The 18,193-nt window shown below is 41.5% G+C and overlaps 1 long non-coding RNA gene across 3 annotated transcripts; it reads right to left on the bottom strand.

Annotated features, from left to right (window-relative positions):
- Nucleotides 1-283: 283 nt before the first annotated feature.
- LOC117126922 lies at nt 284-3,514 on the bottom strand. Of its 3 annotated transcripts, XR_004449671.1 has the most exons (4): nt 2,733-3,514; nt 1,986-2,500; nt 1,740-1,848; nt 284-1,177 (listed from the first exon to the last, which is right to left on the bottom strand). It is a non-coding gene; the product is annotated as an uncharacterized LOC117126922 (long non-coding RNA). The 3 variants fall into 3 exon arrangements; XR_004449670.1 differs by having other exon boundaries at nt 284-1,848; nt 1,986-2,250; XR_004449669.1 differs by having other exon boundaries at nt 284-1,848.
- Nucleotides 3,515-18,193: the final 14,679 nt, after the last annotated feature.

The raw sequence follows: 18,193 nt of genomic DNA on the forward strand, positions 1-18,193 counted from the left end.
TATTTATTATAATTTTTATATTTATAAGGCCTTATAAAAGAAACCGTAATATATATATATAGCCTTATGTTTTTATGTTTTCAGAGAGAAACACAATTTTCAAGAAGATTGGAGTTGCAGAAAGAGAGAGAAGACAAGTGTTTTTATATGTAATATATATGTTCTTGACACATATAAGAGAAACAAGACACATGTCTTTCTGTAATATATATATGTGTAACACGTGTTCTTATAAGTGATTGTAAGCTGTAAATCATTTGTACTTTACATTTACTCTAGTTTCTTTTTTCAGAAAATTAGTAACGAGCATCTTCATGTATTTATATCACCGATTTTACTTTTTAAACTTTTTAAACTTATAATAGCTTTATGAATATTTTACTTCTAAATGTAAAGATTTATAAAATCTTATAAATGATTTTTAAGACTTTATAAATGAAATTACCTTTCTAAATATTTATAAATGATTTTATAAAACCTTATAAATATTTGGTATATTCTTATAAGTGATTTTATAAAGATTTATAAATCATTTATAGGAATATATATAAACTATTGATAAAGGTTTATAAATGATTTCTGAATTTTCATAAATGATTTATAAACATTTATAAATTATTTATTATCTTTATAAAGCCTTATAAGGATTTTATTATGATGATATAATTTGATATGGTTTCTCTGCCTCTTCTTTATAAAACAATTATATCATTTCTCAGATTTTCTTAGCAAACAGAGGTACATCATTAACATCATCCACAATCAACTAAATGATATATATATAGACTCGGTAAGATTCAATCATGATTCATGAGCAAATCTACACTCAAGAACAATTCAACATCCATAAATATTCTATAATTCACCACAAAATAGTTAAGTCAGAGAGAAAGAGAAGCATAAGATTTTCACTGCAGGAGGCAGGCCGAGCAGGACGATGGACGTAAAGCAAGCAAATCTTCTTGCTGGAGAAGTTTCTTGCCGCCCATAACACCGTCGTTTTGCTCCTCTCCACGTCTTCCGCCATAACCACGAAGATCGTCTGATCCACATCTAAAGCCGCCTCCGGAGACTTCTCCAACACTCCCCATTCTTCTTGGAGACACTCGCTCTTATTCTTAGCTAAGAACTATACAGCAAACTCAATATCCCCACGAACCTCTGCTGCCTCATCTCGCTGTTTTCCACCACATGAAGAATATATATAAACTATTGATAAAGGTTTATAAATGATTTCTAAATCTTCATAAATCATTCATAAACATTTATTAATTATTTATAATCCTTATAAACTGATTTTATAAACTCTTATAAATGAATTATACTTTAATAATATATTTAAAAAACCTTATAGACTGATTTTATAAAGTCTTATTAATTGTTTTATAAACCATTATAAATAATCTTTTATTTATTATAAATAATTTACAAACATTTATATTAGAATTATAGACACTTATAATAGCTTTATGAATATTTTACTTCTAAATGTTTGTAAAGATTTATAAACTCTTGAAAAAGATTTATTAACTCTTATAAATTGTGCTATGAAGATTATTAAACTCTTATAATATTTTTACAAACCCTTATATACAGATTCATAAACTTTTATAAATATATTTTTAAAACCTTAAAAATGATTTATAAGTTCTTATAAACAGTTTTATAAACCCTTATAAGAGCTTTCTAACATGCAAGATAATATAGATTAGCTAGAGCCCAAGCTGCAGCAAGACTACCTTCCTTTCCCTTGTATCAGAACTTTGCAATTGATCAACCTTCTCGGTGGGAAGATAAGGGACATTTTCATCCATCCTAGGACCAACAGAGCCTCTCCCACGTTTGTTCCTGTCATTTACAAAGAGACTCAGAAGATGAACGAAGCTAAAGGTAACAGAAGCTATAGCAAATAGATATATATATATATATATATATATATATATATATATATATATATCTATATATATATATATATATATATATACCGTGATTGGAGAAAAGACTCAATTCTCATCATCTCCTAAACCTTCATCATCATCATCCAAGTACAATCTTTTGTCCAATGATGATTGATGAGTGATCTTTCTCTCCTCATTAATGGAGCTACATTTCTTATCCAAACTCCTTTTCGAGAAACTACTACTCCGCTTCATTTGGCTACTGCTGCTGCTGCTTTCCTTTCTTGATTTTCTTTTGAGCCTTTTGTTTTCTTGCTCCTGAGCCTTCCACATCTCATTGGATTCTACCGCTCTGTTTGTTGTATTATGGTCAAGAAACATGCAAGAGATTAGAGTAAATAATTAACATATTGAGCTACATTGAGTAGTAGACAGACACGTAAGTCACAACATTGAACTGTTAAGAAACGCAGAACCCAAAACAAAACTTTCAGATTCTGCCAACTTTCTTATTGTGAATCGACCATTCACCAACAATTAAAGCAAATGTGTGCTGGCAGGGTTGTGGTTCTCATATAAGCTTGAACACAGCTTCTCAGGAACTGAACATATCAATTACATTACAAAATAACTTAGCTTTACAAAGGGCTATAAAGGGTCTTAAGTTGTCAAAAACTCAATGTTTTCACAATCAAAACTGTTTATCTTAGATCGACCTGTACAGATTAGAAGTCTAAAGCAATCTTGTTTGATTTTTCGACTAGAGTAACCACAAAATCGAAATTTCGCAAAATTAATCGACACAAACAAAAAAAGGAGAAATTAGATGCATACCAGTTGGGAATCTTGTACAGAAGTAGGAGTCGACAGTGTGAACCGCAGAGAACCGGTGGAATGAGAGAGAGATGGTGGATCTCCGGTGAATCGGAGGCAGAGAGGAAGAAAAAAGATCGCGAGAGAGATGGTGGATCTCCGGTGAATCGGAGGCAGAAAGGAAGAAAAAAGATCGCGAGAGAGAGAGGAAGAAAAGAGGATCGCGAGAGAGAGATAAGGTTAGGGCTAATATGGTCTTTTGGTCATTAATGAAAAGTGTATTTATGAAAATGTCTTCATACTAGTGGTATACTTGAAATGTGGTACCAAAAAAAGTGTAGAAGTAAAATTCCCCCATAAGTTAGTTGGAAGAGAAATAATAGAAAATTTAATTAATGTAATGGTCCAACCTAGACTATTTGTAAGTAGATAAAAAAATTTATTTATTTAATAGCATTGATGAGATATTTAAAAGATTTGTTTTAGTGAAAAATGAGTTATACTTTTATACTAAATAAATATAAATTTAATATTTAAAAGGTTTATTTAAGTGAAAATAAAATATGCATTTATATTTTAAACAAATACGGAATTATTAAATATTTAAATAGGTTTATTAGAATGAAAATTGAAATATATATTAATATTGAAAATAAAAAGATATAAAAAGATTTTATTTCGAGGTAATTGAAAGGAAAATAGGGGAATATCTATTTGATTGATTTGTTATAGAATAATTCAAATATTTATTTAAGTAATTTTATAATGAATGGTCCAATTTGTTTTAAAAAAAATCACACCTGAAATAAGTCATGAATTTTATTTTAATAGTATACATTTTAAATAATTACAAAATTAACTAAATATATAAAAGGTTTGTTTAATAAAAAATGAAATATACATTTATATTTTAAATAATTATGAAAGTAATTAAATACTTTAAAATGTTTTCTTTAATGAAAATGAAATATATTTTTATATTGTAAATAAAAAAAATTATGAAAATATTTTATTCCTTGTGTTTCAAAAAAAATATTTTATTCAGATTTAATTCATAAAAACTAGATTTTGACCCGCGCTTTGAAAGCGCGGGTTTTTCTTTGGATTATATACAAAATTTGTGAATTAATATTTTGAAAATGTTGTAAATTATTATGTTACAAAATTATATGATGTCAAAAAAATAATTTATTTAAATTATATAATTCATGAATTAATTTATTTAAGATTTTGTATGTATTCTTTTTTTGTTCAAATATATGTACACTCTTATATAACTCTCTCTTAGGTATGAAAATTTTACCAAACCTGTAAGTTGTTAAAATGCTTTGATGAAAACACTAATTTGTTATATTTTTGTGATGAAAACACTGACTCATTTAAATAATAGATATCTAATATATGGTTCATTAAAGTCTTTTTATATGAGGTATAATGTTGGTTTATAATAATTTCATACCATCATTCGATACAAACATATTATATAAACATTACTAATAGAACAATGGTTCATACAAAACCTATGTACATATTTAAAAGGCTATAGGTCGACAGTTTAGATTATAATATTTAAAGTCAATAAACAGTAATATGTTTTATTTAAATGTAGGAGATTTTTATTTGGTTGCTATAAAATAGGTTGATTATAAGATTTAGTTATATATAATAGGTTGGACTAAAAAATGAAAGAGTCCAAATAACCTTTATAAGTAGATTTATTAAGACTGCTTCCCTTTTAATAGAATAGATATGGGAATATCTATTTGATATTTTTAGAATAGTTAAAATAATTCAAATATGTATACCAAAATTCATTTAATTAATTTTCTAAGAGATGGTCCAAAATGAAATATTACACATGAAAAGAGTGACTTCTATTTTAATAGTATAGATTTCTACCCTAAATTTATTCACTCTTGTGGATATTGTGCCATTTTGGTCTTGGGCCATTACTGGATTTATCGCGTTTAATAGAAAGACAATAAGATTGAGTTGACCTGATAAGAGCCCACTCATTTACGAGCTCATGAGTGGGATACAAGGAGAGAGATTAACAAACTAAGTTGTCTTCCTCATATAAAGGTTTCGAGATACAAAGAGAGATTATCCGAAACAGAGAGAAGAAAGCGAGATACAAGGAGATTCGATTACAGCTGGGAGAGAAAGATCGTGATCGAGATAGAGAGATCATGAAGTGTTCATAGCTCTTGAGATCCAAGCTCTTTCTCCAGTTTAGGCTACTAGTCTTCGGAGTCGGAAGACTCAGAGGAGAACAGAGAGTCATCCTCATCGTAGTCGCTGTGATAGACTTCTCCGGTATACATCTTGTGTAGAAGCTTGTAATAGCTACATAGAAAGCAAACAATATCAATCTTGGTATCATCTTCCTTATTGTATCATATCGATCAATCATGGAAAAGATTGAGAGTATCAATCTCTCCCCAGACAGTAGGAAACGAAGTCTGGGTAAACAATTCACGTGTGTTCTCTATTGTTTTAGATTGATCATAAACGAAATCGAATCAAGAACATATCGATTGAACTAGAGTGGTTAGGATTGATCAGAAGTGAATCTCGGTTCTTAACAAGTAGTATCAGAGCCATGTTCTAGGCTCTGAGATTCTGGATCTAATATGTGTGTTGGGGTCAAAAACGGTTATGACGGAATTACCACCCGAAAATCCTCGGAGATCGTATTTCCGAAAGAGTTAGTAAAAGAAGGGATGTAATTTTCGTAAAAATAACCTATACGAGGTTTTTACGAAGAAGTATCCTTTGGGATTCAAACCGAACAAACCAAACCCGAGCCAAGCTCGGTCGCTACGTAGCGACCGAGCTCAGCCAAAGCTCGGTCGCTACGTAGCGACCGAGCGATCGTCCCGCTCGGTCGCTACGTAGCGACCGAGCTCGAGCCAAAGCTCGGTCGCTACATAGCGACCGAGCGATCGTCCCGCTCGGTCGCTACGTAGCGACCGAGCTCGAGCCAAAGCTCGGTCGCTACGTAGCGACCGAGCGATCGTCCCGCTCGGTCGCTACGTAGCGACCGAGCTCGAGCCAAAGCTCGGTCGCTACGTAGCGACCGAGCGATCGTCCTGCTCGGTCGCTACGTAGCGACCGAGCTCAGCCAAGCTCGGTCGCTACGGAGCGACCGAGCGATCGTCCCGCTCGGTCGCTACGTAGCGACCGAGCTCAAGCCAAAGCTCGGTCGCTACGTAGCGACCGAGCGATCGTCCCGCTCGGTCGCTACGTAGCCGAGCTCAAGCCAAAGCTCGGTCGCTACGTAGCGACCGAGCGCTCCTCCCGCTCGGTCGCTACGTAGCGACCGGGCTCGAGCCAAAAGTTCGGTCGCGGTGTAGCGATTGAACCTTTCCGAACATCGATACGACACCAGTCCTTGCATTCTCGTCAAACCTTCGAATACTATCTCCCGAAGACCGTAGCAAGCTCAATCCATGTTTCCCGCTATTCTAATTCATCGATCAAACTTCGCGGATCCGAAACCGCGGAAAACTCGTAGTAAACGTGTCGAGTCGGAAGACGGCCCAAAGGGACCTAAAACACGACTCAAGGCCCATCCTACGATTTTTCCTAACCAAAAGCCCGTGAACCACAGCATGGTTCACGCTTGGCCCACGAGGAAGGATAAATGTCAAGTTTCCGCGGATAAATACGGAAGTTTTGGAGATAATTGTGAAGATCGGGAAAAACAGAATATCTCCATTTTTTGCTATGACGGCTTAAGGGCAGAAGAGTAAAAGCGTAAACCGACCTTGGAGCTAGTATATAAGGAGTCCTAGGCGAGGAGCAGAGGGGAGAACTTTTTCAGAGCAAACTTAGCACTTAGAGCGATTTAGGCAACTTTCCGTTTTTGTTATTTCGAGCTGCGACTCAATTAGGTTTAGCCGTCTTAGGGTTGCTAGAACTAGGAATCTCGCCGACAGCTCTCGAGCCCAGGCTTATACCTTGTTGTAACGCTCATACGCAGATTCGGAATAAGATCTACTTTGCTCTCTTTTCGATTTCTTATTTTTATCGTTGTTATTCTCGTGTTCTGATTGCTTGACGTGTGGTAATTAACAGATATCCGGGTCCTCTGGGAAACTAGGGTTTTCTTAGTTTCCTTATTTAAACGGAAATCGACAGTGTGAATTTCGGTTCCCACAGTTTGGCGCTAGAAGGAGGGGGACTTACGGATCAATCTAACCCGCAAAAGCCACACACAGTCAGACATGTCAACCAACGATGCGGATAACGTGCAAACTCCCCTTAACGGAGGCAGCGGCACCGATCTCCACACTCCGGTAGCGGACGTATCTGCGGCCAACGCGCAAGCCAACGCCGCGACGCTCGAGGAGTTTAAAAAGATGTTCGCCACCTATGAAAAAAGGTCGGAAGAACAGGATAAGCTCGTGAATACCTTGACCAAACAGGTTGAAACCTTAACGGCAAGGACCCAAGCTATCCGTCCCCGCGGAACCACCAAAATCCGCGGGAAGAGGCTCGACTTCGCCACCCCACTCGATAGAGCAGGAGTCGCGCGGGAACGACCTTCCGGTCAAAACCCCAGCGAGAAATCTCCCATCGAAAAGGGAACTCTGAAAGTCTTCCGCCCCCTGCAAAGGACTCGGAGGATAACGAAGCCGAACACATTGACCTGGATCCTAGCGATGTCTCCAACGACACCGACGAGGATGTCGACAGACATCCAAGAAGGACCAGAAGCCGATCCGCTCGGGAAGGCTCCCCGTTCGAAAAACCAATGACGGAAGAAGAAGAAGTCGCCTATTGGAACGAACAAGAGGAGCTGGCCGAAAGGCAAACCGAGCTCACTCGCAGTAAACGCCGACAGGCTCGGAAATCCACTGACGAGACATCGGATATCCGCGATCTTCGCGACTACATCACTAAGACTGCGGCAGAAGTGAGAGCCGTAAAGTCTCAAATCCATCATGCTACTAGTGCTGCCCCCGAGATCGATCGACTGCTGGAAGGAGCTCGAAAGACCCCCTTTACCAGTCGCATTTCGGACATGAGGGTGTCCGATCCGGGAAAGATCAAAGTACCGAAGTACGATGGTACGGCCGATCCGAAAGCGCACCTTCAGGCTTTCCACATCGCGATGGGAAGGCAAGACTGAAGGACGGCGAAAAGGATGCCGGCTATTGCCGCCTGTTTGTCGAAAATCTTGAAGGAGCAGCGCTCGAATGGTTCGCACGCCTTCGTCGCAACACCATCGGGAGTTTTCGACAGCTCGCATCGGAATTCCTCAAACAGTACTCTGTATTCATAGACAGGGAAACCTCCGATGTTGACCTCTGGAGTCTCTCCCAGAGGGAAGACGAACCCCTCCGCGAGTTTATCAGTCGGTTCAAGCTGATAATGTCCAGGGTCAGCGGGATAAGCGACAAAGTGGCCATCGACGCGCTGAGAAAAACGCTCTGGTACAAGTCGAAATTCAGAAAATGGATAACTCTCGACAAACCGCGAACGATCCAGGACGCCCTTCACAAAGCAACGGACTACATCATAGTCGAGGAAGAAACTAAAGTCTTATCGCAAAAACATAAGCCGGCAAGACCATCCTCGAAAGACGCAGATACGAAGGGGAAAAAGAAAAACTCTCGTAACGACAAGTACGTCCATCACGAGGGGGAAGATCTCCAGGGAGCGCATAATTATGCGATCAATTCGGATCAAGGCCGGACCACGGGCAACACATGGACTCGCAATCAAGGATATGACGAGAACACCTTCTGCGAGTTCCACCAATCCCGAGGACACTCCACGACCAATTGCAAAGTCTTGGGAGCAAGACTGGCCGCGAAGCTACTCGCTGGAGAGCTTTCGGAAGTAACTAGCGTCAAAGATCTCATCCTCGATTCTGATCGGCCTCCAAAGACGGATAGAAATCCGCCCGTTGAAAAATCCCCTCAACGAAACCAACCTGGGGATAAACGCGGTAGGAGGCCGGATGACAAAGGGAACGATAACAATCGTCGCAGAGTCAATATGATCATCGGAGGATCTCAATACTGCGGCGATACCGTGTCGGCCATCAAGGCTTACCAACGGAAGGCAGAATCAAACGCAAATTGGCCTACATGGTCTCCTCCTCGAGACGGCCAAAGTTGCTCGATCACCTTCACAGAGGAAGAAGCCGGCGGTATCGACCAACCTCACTGCGACCCGCTCGTCATAGATCTCGTCATACGAGATTTAGAAGTCGGAAGGGTACTCGTCGATACGGGAAGCACGGTCAACGTAATCTTCCGCGACACTCTCAAGCGGATGAGTATCAAACTCGGAGAGGTAATTCCGACGCCAAAACCACTCACGGGTTTTTCAGGCGAAGTGTCGATGACTCTCGGATCAATCCAATTGCCAGTCATGGCCAAGGAGATCACGAAAATCGTCGAATTCGCGGTAGTCGACCATCCCGCTATCTACAACGTGATCATGGGAACCCCATGGCTCAACGCCATGCAGGCAGTTCCGTCAACTTACCACCTGGGTCTCAAGTTCCCAACGCCGAGCGGAGTCGCGGCCATCTGGGGATGCCAAAAACAGTCGCGACTATGCTTCCTCGCGGAGCATAAGTTAAGGCAAATCACGGCTTCTGCAAACGGCAAACGCGCGAAGATAGATCGATCTTCGGCCAAAAGCGCCCCGCACAAGGACGAAGTAAAATCGTCTGTCAACGCAAACGCATCGGACGTCGAAGCTCGACATAAATCCGAAGCCCACGCGACAACTCAACCGGAACATCCGGAAAATAGCGTCGACCCAGCCACGATCGACACGGTCAAGGCGGACATCGCGACACCAACCGCCGAGTAAGAACACTCGCGGCATGAAACAGAACTACGAGATGGCTTGATCCTCGAAAGGGGTACGTAGGCAGCTTGTCAAAAGACGAGTTCAGCTATCCCCCTCTCTAAAAAGGGGGGGGGGGGAGTGGGTGCGTATACTCGTATACTCCCACAATCGCCATTATTGTAATCGAGTTTTTAAGCATAAAAACTTTTTTTACAATATACACTGTCTTTTTATCGAAAACGCTTACGCTTCAGTTTACGCTCGTCTGCGGCCTCATCCGGCCCAAAAATCGTAAAGATTATCACCTTTCAAACACGCAAAAATACACGCATAATCCTCGAAAATAACTGCGAGACGTCGCAAAAAGTTAACAGTCGAGGACAATGCTAAACAAATTGTCCGAACGCGACCACCAAAAACCTTACACCCCGTTCGTCGATTGGCCCCGACGAACACGCCAGCCGTCTTAAACAAACGCAATCCGATCACTCTTTTGATCTTTAAAAACGTCCAGCACAAGGACAAAAGCGCGCTACAACAAAAATCCGAAATTTTGGTTTAGCACTTCCAGTTGATTCTGAGAAGATGCTCGATTCGTACCATACAAGTCATATAAGCCGAGAACATATCGCGGACTTTAAACCGGTGCGAGTCAGGAAGAAATCGCAACAGGAAAAACGATAGCCGGCTAGTCACCGCACAAACCTTAACCGAAAGTAAACCTAGGTCTTGCCCTAAACCCAACGCTCTGGTCTCAAACATCTCAAGGCATGATATCTAAAAGATACGAGATCATAAACCATGCCTCTCCGTTCGTATCTCAATGTTCTCGAAAATCGTAAAGACAGATAAATTTTTACGAAAATCACGAACGAACCAACAGATTGAACGTCTAATTAGAACTACATACGAGACGACAACTCGTATTTACTTCAACCCTACTCAGGAAAAACTCGAAACAAAACATTTATCATATAAATAAACCGCGTAAAGCGGCAAGGGATTCAAAGCCACCAACGGCCAGTCCCGGAAATACAAATACGGCCATCTTGGCCTAAACGAAATCCAAATTCAAAGGGCCACATTCGGCCGAAAACAAGGATAACTGATCCATCCCTCATAATCCAAAGTCAAAGTCCCCGGACAACGAAGCACCAAATGCATCCGCAGGACGATCCACTTCCTCGCCGCCATCGTGAAAATCGATCGGGACCTCCTCGGTATCAGGAGAAACCGGGATGGAATCCCAGAACCCTTGAATCCTCTCGTCGATCGGGGGGATAAGCGCCTCAGCGTGGGCACGGTCACTCATCCCACTCTTCATCAAGCTCATTTCCTCTTCAAACACATAGTCGTCGGCTTGCGTCCTCCAAAGACTTCCGACCGAACCACGGCACTCGCGAAAGTCGCCCACCGAGGTAAAGGCATTCTTAAGGTTCCCGTACTCAACCTGGAACTGAGATGCGCGAGTCTTCATCACCTCGACGATTTCTCTTTTGCCTTTCCTCTCCGCTTTACGAACAGCCCGCGCATGATCACGAGTAAGCTGTGCCTCTCGCTCCAGCATCTCGCCTTGCACGCGAGCGAGATCCCACTCCGCTTTCTCCGCCTTGAAGCGGTAGACCATGGCTTCTCTATGACCCGCCTCGATGGCCGAGCCCAGCAAGCTCAGGCCCTGCAAAATCGATGGGCGTGTTACAAATCCATACGTAGGATAATCACCAAAAAATTCCCAAAAAAAAAAAAAAAAAAAAAAAACTAACTAACCCCATTGATGATGCGAGATCCTTCCGCAACGACTCTCGGCCTCGCCGATTCTTTCGTAGGAGGAGGAGCATCGAAACCCGATGGCAGCCCAGCAAAGAAATCATCGAAATCCGGAATGGGGGCCTCGCTCGAACCGCTTCCGTCGCCGTAAGCAAGGTTCGGATCCCATCCTGGAAGCATAGAGTCGTCCATCGAAAACTCTATGTCGCCAAGATCGACATCTTTTCCCTTCCAAGAGCTCGACTCCGGCGCAGCTGTCGGAGCTTCGACGGGATTCTGATCGTCGGGTTCGGAGTCGCTTCCCGTATCCGCGTCCAAAGCTGGACCGGGTTGCACAAATTTCAGTGCCTTTCGAACCCTTCTCGGCGTGAAAGAAGTCCAGAAGAAGGGACCATTCCTGAGAAGATCCCTCACCGCAATAATGTCCTCAGGGAACGGAGCAAGAGGATTGATGAAGGGACGATAGTTCGGCAACCTCCGGAACAGTGGAATGCAACTCTCTTCGACGGACGCAGCGTCCAAACGAACAAAGAAAAAGAACTTCTTCCACAAGTTGAAGTTCGAAATGAACTTCTTAACCACCGACATAAATTTCCGAGGGACAAACCTATGCTTATCCGTATCCTTGACAAGTTGAAGCCTCAAAAGCGCTTCATAATGATCAACGGAAAGGGAAAGGCCATGCTCATAGCTTAGGATCAAGATCCCAATAAGGTGCTGAATGGCAAGGGGTGTCAACTGACTTATCGCGACTTCGAAGCGGTCCAACACTCGGACGAGAATTTCGGGTATGGGGAACCAGAGGCGACAACGCACTATGAACGTCTCATAACAAGTAAAGTAACCCTCCGGGGGGTTATTAGCACATTCCCCGCGGCAGGGAACCCGGAACTCCACAACATCCGGGATGTGGTAGAACGACCGCATCGTCGCGAGAAACTCGTCAGTAGTCCTGCTTGCGTCCTCTTCCTCGACTCCACGATGGACCAGGACCGGGAATGGCTTCTCCTTGGGAGGGATCAACGAGCCATAATGAGCAACCCACCATGCCTCGTTCTCGGCAGGATGCACCGAGTGAGGCACGAACTCCATCTTCGGAACGACGAGCTCTTCGTAAGGGCTCGCGGACGAAGACCCTTTTTTCGCAATCTTTTTCTTGCTCGACATCTTTGCACTTCTCTTGAGAGAATAGAGGAAAAGGGTGGAGAGAAAGATAGAAAGTTTTTGAAAGATCTTAGAGAAAAACAAGAAAGTGAAAAAATTATGGAACAAGTTACCTCTCTTCTTATAAGACATGAGGATTTACTATTCAAGCTCGGACTTTCGGATATTAATTCCACCCATCACGCCTAACTTGCCAAACATGCCTAACCGCACGCTAGGATCCTACGATGCATGATCCTAACAGGCTGGGGGGCTAACTGTTGGGGTCAAAAACGGTTATGACGGAATTACCACCCGAAAATCCTCGGAGATCGTATTTCCGAAAGAGTTAGTAAAAGAAGGGATGTAATTTTCGTAAAAATAACCTATACGAGGTTTTTACGAAGAAGTATCCTTTGGGATTCAAACCGAACAAACCAAACCCGAGCCAAGCTCGGTCGCTACGTAGCGACCGAGCTCAGCCAAAGCTCGGTCGCTACGAAGCGACCGAGCGATCGTCCCGCTCGGTCGCTACGTAGCGACCGAGCTCGAGCCAAAGCTCGGTCGCTACGTAGCGACCGAGCGATCGTCCCGCTCGGTCGCTACGTAGCGACCGAGCGATCGTCCCGCTCGGTCGCTACGTAGCGACCGAGCTCAAGCCAAAGCTCGGTCGCTACGTAGCGACCGAGCGCTCCTCCGCTCGGTCGCTACGTAGCGACCGGGCTCGAGCCAAAATTCGGTCGCGGTGTAGCGATTGAACCTTTCCGAACATCGATACGACACCAGTCCTTGCATTCTCGTCAAACCTTCGAATACTATCTCCCGAAGACCGTAGCAAGCTCAATCCATGTTTCCCGCTATTCTAATTCATCGATCAAACTTCGCGGATCCAAAACCGCGGAAAACTCGTAGTAAACGTGTCGAGTCGGAAGACGGCCCAAAGGGACCTAAAACACGACTCAAGGCCCATCCTACGATTTTTCCTAACCAAAAGCCCGTGAACCACAGCATGGTTCACGCTTGGCCCACGAGGAAGGATAAATGTCAAGTTTCCGCGGATAAATACGGAAGTTTTGGAGATAATTGTGAAGATCGGGAAAAATGGAATATCTCCATTTTTTGCTATGACGGCTTAAGGGCAGAAGAGTAAAAGCGTAAACCGACCTTGGAGCTAGTATATAAGGAGTCCTAGGCGAGGAGCAGAGGGGAGAACTTTTTCAGAGCAAACTTAGCACTTAGAGCGATTTAGGCAACTTTCCGTTTTTGTTATTTCGAGCTGCGACTCAATTAGGTTTAGCCGTCTTAGGGTTGCTAGAACTAGGAATCTCGCCGACAGCTCTCGAGCCCAGGCTTATACCTTGTTGTAACGCTCATACGCAGATTCGGAATAAGATCTACTTTGCTCTCTTTTCGATTTCTTATTTTTATCGTTGTTATTCTCGTGTTCTGATTGCTTGACGTGTGGTAATTAACAGATATCCGGGTCCTCTGGGAAACTAGGGTTTTCTTAGTTTCCTTATTTAAACGGAAATCGACAGTGTGAATTTCGGTTCCCACAATGTGGTGTTCTGGTTGCTTGCTGCTGTGATTCTGTGATTCTTGACAGATCTCGATGGAGTCTGTACACGCGAGGTTTGAAATTGAGAAGTTCGATGGTTCTGGTGATATTAGGATGTGGAAGTTTAAGATGCTGATGCAACTTGAGCTTCAAGGTCTTGGTAACGTTCTAAATGAAGAAGTTGTCAAGGATACTAAGGTTGAAGAAGACTCAAGCTCTAAGACTGAAGAGGTATCTAAGAAAGATCCTCTCGCCAAGGAGAAAGAACTCGAGCTATGAACTTGATCTATTCAAGCTTAACCAATATGGTTCTGCAAAAAGTCATGAAGGAAACAACAGCTTTGGGAGTTTGGAATGCTCTAGAGGGAGACTAATCAAACTAAGACTCTACCTAACCGGATTTATCTGAAGCAAAACTTTGCGAGTTATAAAATGGTGGAGAGTAAAAGTATTGAAGAAAATCTAAACACATTACTAAAGCTTGTTGATGATCTTGCAAGCTTGAACGTTCATGTTTGAGAGGAGGATCAAGCAATTCATATTCTTACGAGTCTTCCTTCGCAGTATGATTCACTTATTCATACTTTAAAGTATGGCAATGGAAAATAAGCATTGACGGTCAAAGAAGTGACTACGTCTCCTTATGCTAAAGAAGCTGCGTTGAACGAGAAAGGGTTAACTGGGAGGTTAAGATCAAATACGTAAGGTCTAGTGGTTAGCACTGGAGGAAGAAATGATAAACGCGGAAATGGAGGTTATGGTAAAGGACGATCAAAGAGCAAAGATCACAGGTCGAAGTCTAGACCAAAGAATTCGTTCAAAAGAGTGTTGGAGCTGTGGAAAGGAAGGGCATTTAAAGCGTGATTGTCCTAGCAGGAAAGATAAGAACTATGAGACATCAAATGTTGCTCATGAGAAAGAACAACCTATGATTCTTACCGCAAGTGTCCAAGAAACTAAAGACGAGTGAGTATTGGACTCAAGATGTTCTTTTAACATAACTTCCAATAAACACGTGTTGTTTGATCTTGAAGAGTTGGAAGGAGGAATGGTCCTTATGGGAAACAACACCACCAGTGAGGTCAAGAAAATTGAAAAGCTCAAGATAGTGAACCCTGATTAGTCTACAGTGATTCTAACAGACGTCAGGTACATGCCTACCATGGGAAGAAATCTAATTTCCTATGGTCAGCTAGAGAAGCATGGTTGCAACTAGGATTGAAGTGGCTACAAGGTTACCTTATTTAAACAAGGAAAAAAAGTGTTATCTGGTTGTTATAAGGATGGATTGTACTATCTTCAGGGAGTTGTTGCTAGTGCTGAAGCTTCAATTGCAAGAGCAGATGTCGATATGACAAACATATGGCATTCAAGACTCGGTCATATGAGTTTGAAGAATATGATTTTGCTGGTTAAGAAAGAATTGCACACGTTGAGTTTCTGTGAAGAGTGTGTTCTAGGGAAAACTCATCTACAACCATTTCCTACAGCCAAACACAACTCAAATGCTATTCTAGATTACATTCACTCCAGTCTTTGGGGATCTCCTGCAAATGAAGAAAGCCAATCAGGTTGCAGATATTTCTTGACTATGATTGATGATTACTCGAAGAAAATCTGGATAAGATTTCTACGGACCAAAGATGAAGTGTATGCAAACATGGAAGAATGGAAAGCTATAGTTCAGAATCCGACATGCAAGAAGATTAAGTGTTTATGCACTGATAATGGGTTGGAATTCTGCAATGTATTCATGGATAAAATGTGTAAATATTCTGGCACTAAGACGCACAAGACGTGTGCGTATACTCCACAACAAAATGGTGTTGTGGAGAGAATGATATGACCATTGCAGATACGATCAGATTTATGCTTGCTGAATCAGGTTTGGAGAAGAAATTCTGGGAAGAAGTTGCCTCAACTGCAGTTTATCTGATCAACATAACTCTTAGTGCGGCTATCGACTTTAAGATACCAGAGGAGGTGTGGTCAGGGGTCAAAGTAGAGTATAGACATATAAGGAGATTTGGTTGTGTGGCCTATGTTCACACGGTTAAAGACAAGATGAATCCTAGAGCAGTGAAAGGCATCTTCATGGGTTATCCGCAAGGGACCAAAGGTTATCGTGTGTGGCTTCCGGAATCAGGAAAGTCAACAATCCGCAGAAATGTAGTGTTTGATGAAGATAAGCTCTATTGGAAGTCAAGAGAAGAGAAGCTGAAAGGTAAAGAGAAAGTTACTTTCAGTTCTGATTTGGTTCAAGGACCTTCAAATACAAATGAAGGTGGAGCTTCTTCATCATATTCGGAGTCGAGTGATAGTTCAGAATCTGAGTCAGATCAAGAAGTTGAGAGACATGAATTTTCTTCGTCTACTGAGAGTCTTGATGGTTATCTTCTGGCGTGACAAAGTTAGAAGAACTTCCAAACTTCCAGCAATCTTTGGAAGCGGAGACCTAATTTGTTGCGTATAATCTGAGTTGTGCTAAGGATATTGAAGTTTCTGAGCCAAAGACTTACGCATAAGCTAGAATGAGAAAATATTGGGATAAGTGGAAAGCGTCTATGGGAGATGAGAAGATATCATTGGATAAGAATGGTACTTGGGATGTTGTTTATCGACCTCAGACGCAAAGAGTAATTGGTTATAAATGGATTTACAAGTACAAAGAGGGAATTCCAAGAGTTGAGGATCCTAGATACAAGTCTAGACTGGTCGCCCAGGGTTTCACACAAGTGGAAGGAGTCGACTACAACGAGTTATTTGCTCCAGTTGTAAACATGTATCCAAATGGATATTGTTGTCATTTGTTGTTAACTTTGATACTAAACTAGAGCAAATGGATGTTAAGACGGTGTTCTTACATGGGAGTCTAGACGAGATCATCTACATGGAACAACCTGAAGGGTTTATCATGAAAGGAGATGAGGGAAAAGTTTTCTTGTCGAAGAAGTCTCTCTACGGGTTAAACCAGTCTCCTCGCCAATGGAATTTGAGATTCGATGCTTTCATCAGAGAAAAAGGTTTCAAAAGGTGCATTAAGGATCCGGGTGTTTACTTGAAAGAAAAAGGAGTTGAAGAAAGTATATCTCTGCTTCTTTATGTGGATATATGCTTATTGCGGCTAAAGACAAGAAGAAAGTATCAAAGGTCAAAGAAATTCTAAAGAAGGAATTTGAAATGAAGGATCTGGGACCAGCTACTCGGATACTTGGAATGGATATCACTATATACAGAGAAAAAAAAATTCTAAAGCTATCTCAGGAAAGATGTGTTAAACAAGTTCTGAAGACTTTCGGAATGGAAGATAGCAAATCAGGGATAACACTTCAAGCTGAAGAGTTTGACTCCAGAGGGATGGGGAAAAGCAGAAACATTTGTTGGATGCAACTCCTTATGCAAGCGCAATAGGGATCTTGATGTATGCTATGATCGAAACTAGACTAGACTTGGGATTCACAGTTGGGCTAGTAAGCATGTTTATGTCTAAAGTAAGCCGAGAGCGTTGGGAAGCTGTTAAATGGGTTATGCGGTATCTTCAGAGAGCTTCAGAAATTTGTCTATATTTAATTAAGAATGATCAGTTCGAGGTGGAGGGCTTTTGTGATTCTGATGATTCTACAAATCGTGATAAGAGAAGGTCAGTGACGGGTCATGTGTTTCAAGTTGGTGGGAACACCGTGAGCTGGAGATCAGCCTTGCAGCATGTAGTAGCTCTCTCTACCACAAAGGATGAGTACATGGTGCTCTTAGAAGCTACGAAAGAGGGGTTATGGTTGAGGAAATTTTGTTGTGAATAAGCATGTTGCAAACAAAATTCATTTCATCAGGGACATTGTGGATTTCAACCTAGTCAAGATTCATACTACTCTAAATCCAGCTGATATGCTAACTAAAAGATTACTTGGAAATACATTGATACCACTCAAATTACCCTAAGGAGTGTTACTCTCATCAAAAGAGGTTCAGATGTAGTACTCAGGGATCAAATCCACAAGGAGCTAGGGAACAATTAAATCTAGTGTTTATTAATTCTAAAGGTTGTAATGTTTTAATGAAATAGCAATAGTAACAAGCGAGTAAATGATAAATGTAACTTAGGTTGGAAATAATATTAGATGCAGGGCCACTATTCAGGTGTTAGAGATTATAATTCCTATAGATGCCTAACTGTTGCATGCATGATATATTAGAGCTC

This window comes from Brassica rapa, chromosome A07 (assembly GCF_000309985.2).
Source record: "Brassica rapa cultivar Chiifu-401-42 chromosome A07, CAAS_Brap_v3.01, whole genome shotgun sequence".
NCBI lineage: Eukaryota > Viridiplantae > Streptophyta > Magnoliopsida > Brassicales > Brassicaceae > Brassica > Brassica rapa.